Consider the following 13,535-nt stretch of genomic DNA (forward strand, 5'->3'; position numbering starts at 1 on the left):
ATTAATGAGGTGCAATCAAAAATGGAGGCTCTCACTGCTAGGATAAATGAGGCAGAAGAAAGAATTAGTGATATAGAAGACCAAATGAGAGAGAATAAAGAAGCTGAGCAAAAGAGGGACAAACAGCTACTGGACCACGAGGGGAGAATTCGAGAGATAAGTGACACCATAAGACGAAACAACATTAGAATAATTGGGATACCAGAAGAAGAAGAGAGAGAGAGGGGAGCAGAAGGTATACTGGAGAGAATTATTGGGGAGAATTTCCCCAATATGGCAAAGGGAACGAGCATCAAAATTCAGGAGGTTCAGAGAACGCCCCTCAAAATCAATAAGAATAGGCCCACACCCCGTCACCTAATAGTAAAATTTACAAGTCTCAGTGACAAAGAGAAAATCCTGAAAGCAGCCTGGGAAAGAAGTCTGTAACATACAATGGTAAAAATATTAGATTGGCAGCTGACTTATCCACAGAGACCTGGCAGGCCAGAAAGAGCTGGCATGATATTTTCAGAGCACTAAACGAGAAAAACATGCAGCCAAGAATACTATATCCAGCTAGGCTATCATTGAAAATAGAAGGAGAGATTAAAAGCTTCCAGGACAAACAAAAACTGAAAGAATTTGCAAACACCAAACCAGCTCTACAGGAAATATTGAAAGGGGACCTCTAAGCAAAGAGAGAGCCTACAAGTGGTAGATCAGAAAGGAACAGAGACCATATACAGTAACAGTCACCTTACAGGCAATACAATGGCACTAAATTCATATCTCTCAATAGTTACCCTGAATGTTAATGGGCTAAATGCCCCTGTCAAAGGACACAGGGTATCAGAATGGATAAAAAAACAAAACTCATCGATATGTTGCCTCCAAGAAACTCATTTTAAGCCCGAAGACACCTCCATATTTAAAGTGAGGGGGTGGAAAAGAATTTACCATGCTAATGGACATCAGAAGAAAGTAGGAGTGGCAATCCTTATATCAGATCAATTAGATTTTAAGCCAAAGACTATAATAAGAGATGAGGAAGGACACTATATCATACTCAAAGGGTCTGTCCAACAAGAAGACTTAATAATTTTAAATATCTATACCCCCAATGTGGGAGCAGCCAACTATATAAACCAATTAATGACAAAATCAAAGAAACACATCAACAATAATACAATAATAGTAGGGGACTTTAACACTCCCCTCACTGAAATGGACAGATCATCCAAGCAAAAGATCAGCAAGGAAATAAAGGCCTTAAACGACACACTGGACCAGATGGACATCACAGATATATTCAGAACATTTCACCCCAAAGCAACAGAATACACATTCTTCTCTAGTGCACATGGAACATTCTCCAGAATAGATCACATCCTCGGTCCTAAATCAGGACTCAACCGGTATCAAAAGATTGGGATCATTCCCTGCATATTTTCAGACCACAATGCTCTGAAGCTAGAGCTCAACCACAGGAGGAAGTTTGGAAAGAACCCAAATACATGGAGACTAAACAGCATCCTTCTAAAGAATGAATGGGTCAACTGGGAAATTAAAGAAGAATTGAAAAAAATCATGGAAACAAATGATAATGAAAATACAACGGTTCAAAATCTGTGGGACACAACAAAGGCAGTCCTGAGAGGAAAATATATAGCAGTACAAGCCTTTCTCAAGAAACAAGAAAGGTCTCAGGTACACAACCTAACCCTACACCTAAAGGAGCTGGAGAAAGAACAAGAAAGAAACCCTAAGCCCAGCAGGAGAAGAGAAATCATAAAGATCAGAGCAGAAATCAATGAAATAGAAACCAAAAAAACAATAGAACGAATCAACGAAACTAGGAGCTGGTTCTTTGAAAGAATTAATAAAATTGATAAACCCCTGGCCAGACTTATCAAAAAGAAAAGAGAAAGGACCCAAATAAATAAAATCATGAATGAAAGAGGAGAGATCACAACTAACACCAAAGAAATACAAACTATTATAAGAACATACTATGAGCAACTCTACTCCAATAAATTTGACAATCTGGAAGAAATGGATGCATTCCTAGAAACATATAAACTACCACAACTGAACCATGAAGAAATAGAAAGCCTGAACAGACCCATAACCAGTAAGGAGATTGAAACAGTCATTAAAAATCTCCAAACAAACAAAAGCCCAGGGCCAGACGGCTTCCCGGGGGAATTCTACCAAACATTTAAAGAAGAACTAATTCCTATTCTCCTGAAACTGTTCCAAAAAATAGAAATGGAAGGAAAACTTCCAAACTCATTTTATGAGGCCAGCATCACCTTGATCCCAAAACCAGACAAGGATCCCACCAAAAAAGAGAGCTATAGACCGATATCCTTGATGAACACAGATGCGAAAATACTCAACAAAATACTAGCCAATAGGATTCAACAGTACATTAAAAAGATTATTCACCACGACCAAGTGGGATTTATTCCAGGGCTGCAAGGTTGGTTCAACATCCGCAAATCAGTCAATGTGATACAACACATCAATAAAAGTAAGAACAAGAACCATATGATACTCTCAATAGATGCTGAAAAAGCATTTGACAAAGTACAACATCCCTTCCTGATCAAAACTCTTCAAAGTGTAGGGATAGAGGGCACATACCTCAATATCATCAAAGCCATCTATGAAAAACCCACCGCAAATATCATTCTCAATGGAGAAAAACTGAAAGCTTTTCCGCTAAGGTCAGGAACACGGCAGGGATGTCCATTATCACCACTGCTATTCAACATCGTACTAGAGGTCCTAGCCTCAGCAATCAGACAACAAAAGGAAATTAAAGGCATCCAAATCGGCAAAGAAGAAGTCAAATTATCACTCTTCGCAGATGATATGACACTATATGTGGAAAACCCAAAAGACTCCACTCCAAAACTGATAGAACTTGTATAGGAATTCAGCAAAGTGTCAGGATATAAAATCAATGCACAGAAATCAGTTGCATTTCTCTACACCAACAGCAAGACAGAAGAAAGAGATATTAAGGAGTCAATCCCATTTACAATTGCATCCAAAACCATAAGATACCTAGGAATAAACCTAACCAAAGAGACACAGAATCTATACTCAGAAAACTATAAAGTACTCATGAAAGAAATTGAGGAAGACACAAAGAAATGGAAAAATGTTCCATGCTCCTGGATTGGAAGAATAAATATTGTGAAAATGTCTATGCTACCTAAAGCAATCTACACATTTAATGCAATTCCTATCAAAGTACCATCCATCTTTTTCAAAGAAATGGAACAAATAATTCTAAAATTTATATGGAACCAGAAAGGACCTCGAATAGCCAAAGGGATATTGAAAAAGAAAGCCAACGTTGGTGGCATCACAATTCCGGACTTCAAGCTCTATTACAAAGCTGTCATCATCAAGACAGCATGGTACTGGCACAAAAACAGACACATAGATCAATGGAACAGAATAGAGAGCCCAGAAATAGACCCTCAACTCTATGGTCAACTAATCTTCGACAAAGCAGGAAAGAATGTCCAATGGAAAAAAGACAGCCTTTTCAATAAATGGTGCTGGGAAAATTGGACAGCCACATGCAGAAAAATGAAATTGGACCATTTCCTTACACCACACACAAAAATAGACTCAAAATGGATGAAGGACCTCAATGTACGAAAGGAATCCATCAAAATCCTTGAGGAGAACACGGGCAGCAACCTCTTCGACCTCTGCCGCAGCAACATCTTCCTAGGAACAACGCAAAAGGCAAGGGAAGCAAGGGAAAAAATGAACTACTGGGATTTCATCAAGATCAAAAGCTTTTGCACAGCAAAGGAAACAGTTAACAAAATCAAAAGACAACTGACAGAATGGGAGAAGATATTTGCAAACGACATATCAGATAAAGGACTAGTGTCCAGAATCTATAAAGAACTTAGCAAACTCAACACCCAAAGAACAAATAATCCAATCAAGAAATGGGCAGAAGACATGAACAGACATTTCTGCAAAGAAGACATCCAGATGGCCAACAGACACATGAAAAAGTGCTCCATATCACTTGGCATCAGGGAAATACAAATCAAAACCACAATGAGATATCACCTCACACCAGTCAGAATGGCTAAAATCAACAAGTCAGGAAATGACAGATGCTGGCGAGGATGCGGAGAAAGGGGAACCCTCCTACACTGTTGGTGGGAATGCAAGCTGGTGCAGCCACTCTGGAAAACAGCATGGAGGTTCCTCAAAATGTTGAAAATAGAACTGCCCTATGACCCAGCAATTGCACTATTGGGTATTTACCCTAAAGATACAAATGTAGTGATCCAAAGGGACACATGCACCCGAATGTTTATAGCAGCAATGTCCACAATAGCCAAACTATGGAAAGAACCTAGATGTCCATCAACAGATGAATGGATCAAGAAGATGTGGTATATATACACAATGGAATACTATGCAGCCATCAAAAGAAATGAAATCTTGCCATTTGCAACAACATGGATGGAACTAGAGCGTATCATGCTTAGCGAAATAAGTCAAGCAGAGAAAGACAACTATCATATGATCTCCCTGATATGAGGAAGTGGTGATACAACATGGAGGCTTAAGTGGGTAGAAGAAGAATAAATGAAACAAGATGGGATTGGGAGGGAGACAAACCATAAGTGACTCTTAATCTCACAAAACAAACTGAGGGTTGCCGGGGGGAGGGGGTTTGGGAGAAGGGGGTGGGATTATGGATACTGGGGAGGGTATGTGCTTTGGTGAGTGCTGTGAAGTGTGTAAACCTGGTGATTCACAGACCTGTACCCATGGGGATAAAAATATATGTTTATAAAAAATAAAAAATTAAAAAAAAATAATAATGATGTGGGGTGCCTGGGTGGCTCAGTTGGTTAAGCAACTGCCTTCAGCTCAGGTCACAGTCCCAGAGTCTAGGGATTGAGTCCCGCATCAGGCTCCCAGCTCCATGGGGAGTCTGCTTCTCCCTCTGACCTTCTCACCTCCCATGCTCTCTCTCACTGTCTCTCTCTCAAATAAATAAATAAAAATCTTCAAAAAAACATGAATGATGTACTGTATGGTGACTAACATAACACAATAAAAATTTCATAAAATAACAAATAGCATGGAGGACATGGGAGTTAGAGAGGATAAGGGAGTTGGGGGAAATTGGAAGGGGAGGTGAACCATGAGAGACTATGGACTCTGAAAAACAATCTGAGGGTTTTGAAGGGGCGGGGGGTGAGAGGTCCGGGTACCAGGTGGTGGGTATTATAGAGGGCACGGATTGCATGGAGCACTGGGTGTGGTGCAAAAATAATGAATACTGTTATGCTGAAAATAAAAAATAAATTTTAAAAAATCTAAAAAAGAAAAAAAAGAAATGGAAAGATCAGTATAAATTCATAGTTTTTAAGAGAAAAAAATAGGATATGGGTATAGGGGAGCATGTCTGTGTATGTGTGTTTGTGTGCATGTAAGTAGCTCTGAGTGCTTAGACAGCTTAAAAGCAGTGACATCCTAGAAGCAATAACCTCACTGGGGGTTGAGATCTTGGTCTCTAAATACCATCCTCCACAAAAAGAACCTGGGCACTTTAGGTAAATTGTTGATTCCAGCCTAGGGGAGAAAAGTCTGTAATTTTTATAAACTTCCATTTACTATTTTATCTTAATTTTTTTTATCTAGATGGCAAAAATTCTTGTGAATTCAGTTTTCCTTACAATTTTTATTAGTGTAGAAATAACCAAAACAATGTAATTACATTGGATGGTTGGTGTATAATTATTAAACAAAAAATACAATTTTATTAAAAATCTTCTCTTAATGACTTAAAAAAATTTAGACTTCAAAAAATTTTAAAAGTTTAGACTTTTAAAAATTATAGCATGTATTCATAATTAATGTTATAAGTTACTGCAATCTACAAGATTCAGCATAAATTCTTTCATAATTTTTTATAGATTGAAATACCAAGAAATCTTGTTCAGATAAATATGGAAATAGGAATAGAAAACAAAAAGTTTTGTTAATACAATACTATCTGATTTGTTGAATTTTTTGAGTTATGTACCCAAAATTATACAAGGAACTAGCATCATTTCTTATTAATGATGACTCAGCTAACCTCTCTTATTAATATCTCTTCAATTTTATTGAAATTGGGACACCTGTGTGGCTTGGTCATTAAGTGTCTGCTTTTGGCTCAGGTCATGATCCCAGGGTCCTGCGATTGAACCCCGCATTGGGCTTCCTGCTGGGTGGGAAGCCTGATTCTTCCTCTCCCATTCCTTCTGCTTGTGTTTCCTTTCTCGCTGTGTCTCTCTCTGTCAAGTAAATGAATAGAATCTTCTAAAACAATTTATTGAAAGCAAAGAAATGGAAATATTCTAACTTTCAAATGTATTTGTCATCTATAAGTAGAGTAATTTTTTTTCTAAACATATATCAGTATGTCATTTTATGTTAATTGACACACTGGGGTTTATAACACTCCAGGCAAGTGCTTATCAATAAAGAGAAAAAAAAAACATATATCTTTCTTTTACAGAGAAAAGTAATTATGATAGGGGAGTTTGGAAAAGGGAAATTTTAGCCAGTTACATATGAAATTGGATCTAGACAATGATTCCCTTTATGCTATCTTTGTCAGCACAACCTTTGGAAATATCACCAAAGATCCAGGTACTCAAGTCTAAAAACTACTGTACTTAAACTTATATAAGATCTTTTTTATTTCTAACATTTTATGAAATATAAACTTCAGGAAATTTGGCATAGCACAATATTTGCCAACCTCTGGTTAACAAGTCACTTGGGTTTGTTACAGTAGCAAAAAAGTTCACATCAGTAAATGCAGTAACAGGATATTTAAATTCTGTTATGGAAAAAGTAAATTTTCTTAAACTATTTTACACTTTAAAAGGAATGGTTTGGAAGCCTTCAAGATTGGAGCAAAGGGCTTCTAATGGATTTGACCTGGCACATAGTTAACAATGATGAATTATGAATTATTTGGAGATGGTCAGAATCATTCTAGGTACTGAAAATTTTAAATTATAACCATTAGTGATTGGAAAATTTTAGCTATGGATTTGTGTAAGGATGCCATAATCAGTCTGCTCTTTTTTTCTCTTAATGTTTCCATTTTTGTCCTGGTGATGGGAGGTGAAATACGCTGAAAATTGGGAGCATGCATCACAGGGAGCACTGGGTGTTATGCACAAATAATGAATCATGGAACACTATATCAAAAACTAATGATGTATTGTATGATGACTAACACAACATAATTAAAATAAAATAAATAGCAAAGTAAGATAAATGAATAAATATTATTTATGCATTAAAAAAGAAATTTTAAAAAATGTAGATACTGGGGGTACCTGGGTGGCTCAGTGGGTTAAGCTCAGGTGATGATCTCAGGGTCATGGGATTGAGTCCTGCATTCAGCTCTCTGCTCATCAGGGAGCCTAATTCCCACCCCACCCCCCGCCTGCCTCCCTGCCTACTTATGATCTCTCTCTCTCTGTCAAATAAATAAATAAAATCTTTTTGAAAAAAAGTAGATGCTGGCCAAAGGATTTTATTTATATAAATATTTGTCAAGATCCAAAGCTCAAGAGGTATTCATATTGGAAAGGAAAAAGTAAAACTTCTATGTAACTATTTGGAGATGACATACTACTGTATATAGAGAACACCCTCAATCACCAAAAAGCCAGTAGAACTTAAAAATGTACTCAGTAAAGTCACAGGATATGAATTAACATACAGATATGCAGAAGTAAACAAGAGTGACATATATTTGTATCTTTTATATTGAATGAACAAAAAAAATCAGCCTTATGTTATGAAGGATTATTGGGTAAGACAAGGAGTATCAACGTGAAGGAACAGTATCCTGAGAAGTTAGATATTTTGTCATCCTCAGTAGGTTTCCACATGTTGCGGCCTTTATGAGCTATGAACAAACATGGAAGAGAGCATGATGGCATCAGATTATAATAGGAAGAGATGAAATGACGTTTGGTGAGAGTAGCGAGGCTTGTAGAACATTAAAAATTTTACATTGTAATTAAAATCTATATGGCAGGAAGTAAATAATATAATTGATAGCATAGAAAAATAAATTTATAAGAGGAAGCTAAATCTGAGAAACTCTAGTAGATGACTGAGGAGATGGACAAAAATGGTCTATAGAGGATGGAGAATAGAAATACAATCTAGGAAATAGAGGTCTTTTCTAAGTATCAACCATAATAAATAGAATAAAAGAAAATATGTGTCAAATACGTGATTGGAGTAACAAATGTTTTTAAAGAGAGAAAGATAATGAAATATGTAGATTAAAATGGACCACTGTATTTTAGGAAGTAAATAATAAAAAGAGAATCACACATACTATTTCAGCAACACGTTTTTTTTTTTTTTTTATTAAAGATTTTATTTATTTATTTGACAGACGGAGATCACAAGTAGGCAGAGAAGCAGGCAGAGAGAGGAGGAAGCTCTCTGCTGAGCAGAGAGCCCGATGCGGGGCTCGATCCCAGGACCCTGGGATCATGACCTGAGCCGAAGGCAGAGGCTTTAACCCACTGAGCCACCCAGGCGCCCCTCAGCAACACGTTTTAACTAGGAAGGGAAGGATAGGTAACCTATACACTAAAGGAACAGAACAACACTGACCCCAGACTTATTTTCTGAAACAGGTGACAATGGATATAGAATAATATACTGTTAAAATATTTATGACCCAATAATTCTACTCAATCAACTCATCTGTCATGTGCAATGACAGCAGAATGTTTTAGTTATTTAATGCGTTAAGAAATGTATACTCACACACAATGCCCCAAATTATTTCAGAAATAAACAACAAAAGTGACTAATTAAGAAAGATATGGGAAAGCAGAACAGGAGGAAAGCAAGGGGAGACAGAAGAATATGTGTGTCAGCAGGACTACTGGGTAAGTCCTTCTGGAATCAGCGAAACTAAGCGTGAGAGGAAATGCTGAGTTTATTACTTAGGAGAATTTGTGGTTGAATTTTTCACCTCTTGCCATGCTCTTCTTCCTTCCACAGTCCTCCTTCCCTGGCTACTGTCTCTAGGGTTAGCAAGGGAAGGAGAAAGTAAGCCTGAAGAGGAAGTAAATTTGGAAGGAATGAGGAAATGTAGTCAATGTGAGGACTATGACCTCTTCCTAAAGAGGGAAAGGAAGTAAAAGTGGGTAGCTCTGAATTACAGCAATCAAAATGAGGGTTACAATGTGTTCATAAGGGCTCCTATGATTTGGAAAGCTATGACTTTGGGTTAAAGGACTGTTAATTTTCCATGTCAGTTTTCACTCTTTAGACTATGTTGCAGAACACTATTCAACTGACCTGACTTGAACATTACTGGTCCTTACCCAGACATGGTGGGAAGAAAAGGGATTGTAGCGAGAGTTGTGCAGGATATAGAGCCAAGAGTAAGACCTTCAGGCTGTTCTAAGTTCTGAAGACATTATGGTGCTATTTCATATACATAGTTCAAAGTAAAATTTTGAACTAGAGTAAGGAAACCAGGAAAGATGCTAGATTATTCCCCAACAATTACTACTTCAATGATTTGTTCTATATTTAGAAAAATTTCCCCCGATTGCATTAATTTGATGGTACCCTTAGCACATGTTTGGTCTTTCTGTTAGGTAAGATTTTACTGAGATTGTAGTCTAAATACTTTGTGTCTCTGTGTGTGTGCGTGTTCATGTGCGTGTGTGCACCTTTATCTCTTGATTCCTATCAATGAAATTCACACATCCTTATTTAGCAAATCCCTGTTGCTTCTTACCTTTCTCCTCTGTAGGATTTCCTTGTAATTTTTTTAGGGTCTTTTTATTCTTTTATGTTCTCATTTGATGCATCCTTTCCTCTTATGTACTTCCCACAATCTCTTTCTTTCAAATAGATCAGATTCCTGTTAGTTCATAACACATTTTTTTTGATGTTTCACTTTCTTTTATTAATTTTTTATTTTTTATAAACATATATTTTTATCCCCAGGGGTACAGGTCTGTGAATCTCCAGGTTTACACACTTCACAGCACTCACCAAAGCACATACCCTCCCCAATGTCCATAATCCCACCCCCTTCTCCCAAACCCCCTCCCCCCAACAACCCTCAGTTTGTTTTGTGAGATTAAGAGTCACTTATGATTTGTCTCCCTCCCAATCCCATCTTGTTTCATTGATTCTTCTCCTACCCACTTAAGCCCCCATGTTGCATCACCACTTCCTCATATCAGGGAGATCATATGATAGTTGTCTTTCTCCGCTTGACTTATTTCGCTAAGCATGATATGCTCTAGTTCCATCCATGGTGTCGCAAATGGCAAGATTTCATTTCTTTTGATGGCTGCATAGTATTCCATTGTGTATATATACCACATCTTCTTGATCCATTCATCAGCAATGTCCACAATAGCCAAACTATGGAAAGAACCTAGATGTCCATCAACAGATGAATGGATCATAACACATCTTGAATTATTCAGCTTGCTTACTTCTTTCTTTACTCTTCTAGACCTACAAAAACTTGATTTACCAGAAAGTGTAACTCGTTTCCTTTCTCCTCTCTCTCTAGCCTTAGACTGTTCCATATCCATGTCTCAATGAGAGAGATGACAGTGAGTTGGCCTTATCCCATATTGATGTCCCTCCATATTATTTCTGCCTTATAGAAATGTGTTAAGGTTAAATGAGGCAATTATTATAAAGTGCTTACCACACTGACTGAGACAAATTAGATGAACATCAAAGTGTAGCTTTGGTTTGGGACACCTGAATGGCTTAGTTGATTAAGCATCTGCCTTCTGCTCAGGTCATGATCCTAGGGTCCTGAGATCAAGTGCCACATAGGGATCCTTGCTTGGTGAGGAGCCTGCTTCTCCCCCTGCCTGTCTCTCCCCCTGCTTGTGCTCCCTTTCTCTCTCTGACAAATAAGTAAATAACATCTTTTCTGGAAAAAAAAAAAAAAGTGTAGCTTTGGTTGTGTGCCATAAAGTGAGTTGGGAGAGACTGAGCTGAATATGAGCATTTCAGGCCACTGATTCTCATCCCAATTTTGTCTTATGCTCACTGTACACACTGGGTTTAAGACTCTACAGCAAAATGATAAAAAAGGAAAAATGTTACTTCTCTTTTGCAACATTGATTATGAAAAAAATAGTCCAACCATTTAAAAAATTTGAATATTTTGCTTCCTCACTTTCTTCTTTATCTTGTTGCATATTTGGTGTCTAAAATATAAATTTTAGGATCATATTGTTATTGCTGTTATGATTGCTAATTTTTCTTTGGGTTTTTCAATTTCTATTTCAAGGATTATTTATTACATTCACGTAGTTTCATAACCCTAGTTAAAGCAATTCTTCAGACTTAATTCCCATGTTTAGTTGGTTTTACTACTTCTAATAACCCCTTTAATATTTTTCCTAGATTCTTTCAACTTTTTTCTTTTTATTGTGGCAAAATATATATAACATGAGGCGTCCCATTTTAATGACTTTTTAAGGGTACAATTCAGTGCACAATTCAGTTAAGTGTCTCACAGTGTTATGTAACCATCATCTCTATTTCAAAAAACTTTTCATCATTCCAGACAGAAACTCTGCCCTATTTGAGCCATGGCTCCCAGCACCCTGCTGCCCAAGTCACTTGTAACTTCCATTCTGCTTTCTATCTCTGTGAATTTGCCTAGTCTAGGTACCTCATATAAGTAAAATCATACAATATTGTTCATTTATTTTTGGCCTATTTCACTTAGCATGATGATTTCAAGGCTCATCCATATCACAACTTCATTTTTGTGGCTGAATAATATTCCACTGTATCTATATACCACAGTATTTTGACATACATTTTTTTTTCATTTATATCTTTTTTAAAAATTTTTTATTTTTTATAAACATATATTTTTATCCCCAGGGGTACAGGTCTGTGAATCTCCAGGTTTACACATTTCACAGCACTCACCATAGCACATACCCTCCCCAATGTCCATAACCCCACTCCCCTTCTCCCAACCCCCCTCCCCCCAGCAACCCTCAGTTTGTTTTGTGAGATTAAGAGTCACTTATGGTTTGTCTCCCTCCCAATCCCATCTTGTTTCATTGATTCTTCTCCTACCCACTTAAGCCCCCATGTTGCATCACCACTTCCTCATATCAGGGAGATCATATGATAGTTGTCTTTCTCTGCTTGACTTATTTCGCTAAGCATGATATGCTCTAGTTCCATCCATGTTGTCGCAAATTTTTTTAATTTAGCATTTGGATGGACAACGTATATCACTTGGCTTAACTTTATCTATACTTAACTTAAAGACATCATATTCTTTTATTCCTATGTCAAATTTGGATTTTCATGTGTCAGTCAAAGAGTTTGAGGTATTTCATTATTTTGTTCCCCACTAAGTACAAGTCATCTTGTTTCCACCATCTTTGGCTATAGCTTTGTTTGTACACTTATTTGAACATTTTAAAACAGATTCCGTTTTTGCATTTAAATGTGTAGAAACTGGAACATTTGATACCATTGTTAAGACATGAAGGTTTCATGAAATTATAAGGAAATACACACACTAATTATACTGAAATAATGACACTCAAGCCTCAGCTGGATATTTATTGCAATTAAACCACTTGATTCTGTGTGTGAAAGAAAACATATGATTTAAAGGGATTATTCCCCCCTCTCCCAATTTTCCCTGTTCTTTCCTTGAGAATTCTCTTTAAATAATATATGAGCCTTGGAGAAGTAATCCTCTTGCAACCATGAGGGCAAGGTCAAGAATATAGCAGGAATTCAAATTAAATGTCTTCATCCTACTGAACCATTTAATAATTCTGGATTTGTCCATTTCTAGAGTTCCTATTATATGTGAAAATTAAATGTCCTGGGGCGCCTGGGCGGCTCAGTGGGTTAAAGCCTCTGCCTTCAGTTCTTCTTCTCTTCAATTTCCTGTTGGGTTTGTGGGTGTTCAGAATGGTTTGATAACTATCTAGCTGAACTCTTGCGACCTGATGTCATCTCATTCTGCTACTCCTCTGCCATCTTGATTCCTCCACCCCTACTTAAGCAAGATTTTACAGTTGCAGACATACCTACATATATGGGTTCTGGTAAACATGGTAGTTCAACAACTTTACCCCTCTGGACCATTCTGCTTAGTAAATACACCCAGTAAGATGAATTATATGTAATGGGCCCACTGTTTTCTGGATATAAAATGTTAGTTCCTTATATATACTTTGCTTGGAATCTTTTCTTTAAAAAAAGCAAAAGAAGGGGTGCCTGGATGGCTCAGTGGGTTAAGCCTCTGCCTTTAGCTCAGGTCATGATCTCAGGTCCTGGGATCAAGCCCCACATTGGGCTCTCTGCTGGGTGGGGAGCCTGCTTCCCCCCTATATCTCTGCCTGTCTCTCTGCCTGCTTGTGATCTCTCTCTGTGTCAAATAAATAAATAAAATCTTTTAAAAAATAAAAAAAAATAAACACAAA

This window comes from Mustela lutreola, chromosome 8, assembly GCF_030435805.1.
Source record: "Mustela lutreola isolate mMusLut2 chromosome 8, mMusLut2.pri, whole genome shotgun sequence".
Lineage (NCBI taxonomy): Eukaryota > Metazoa > Chordata > Mammalia > Carnivora > Mustelidae > Mustela > Mustela lutreola.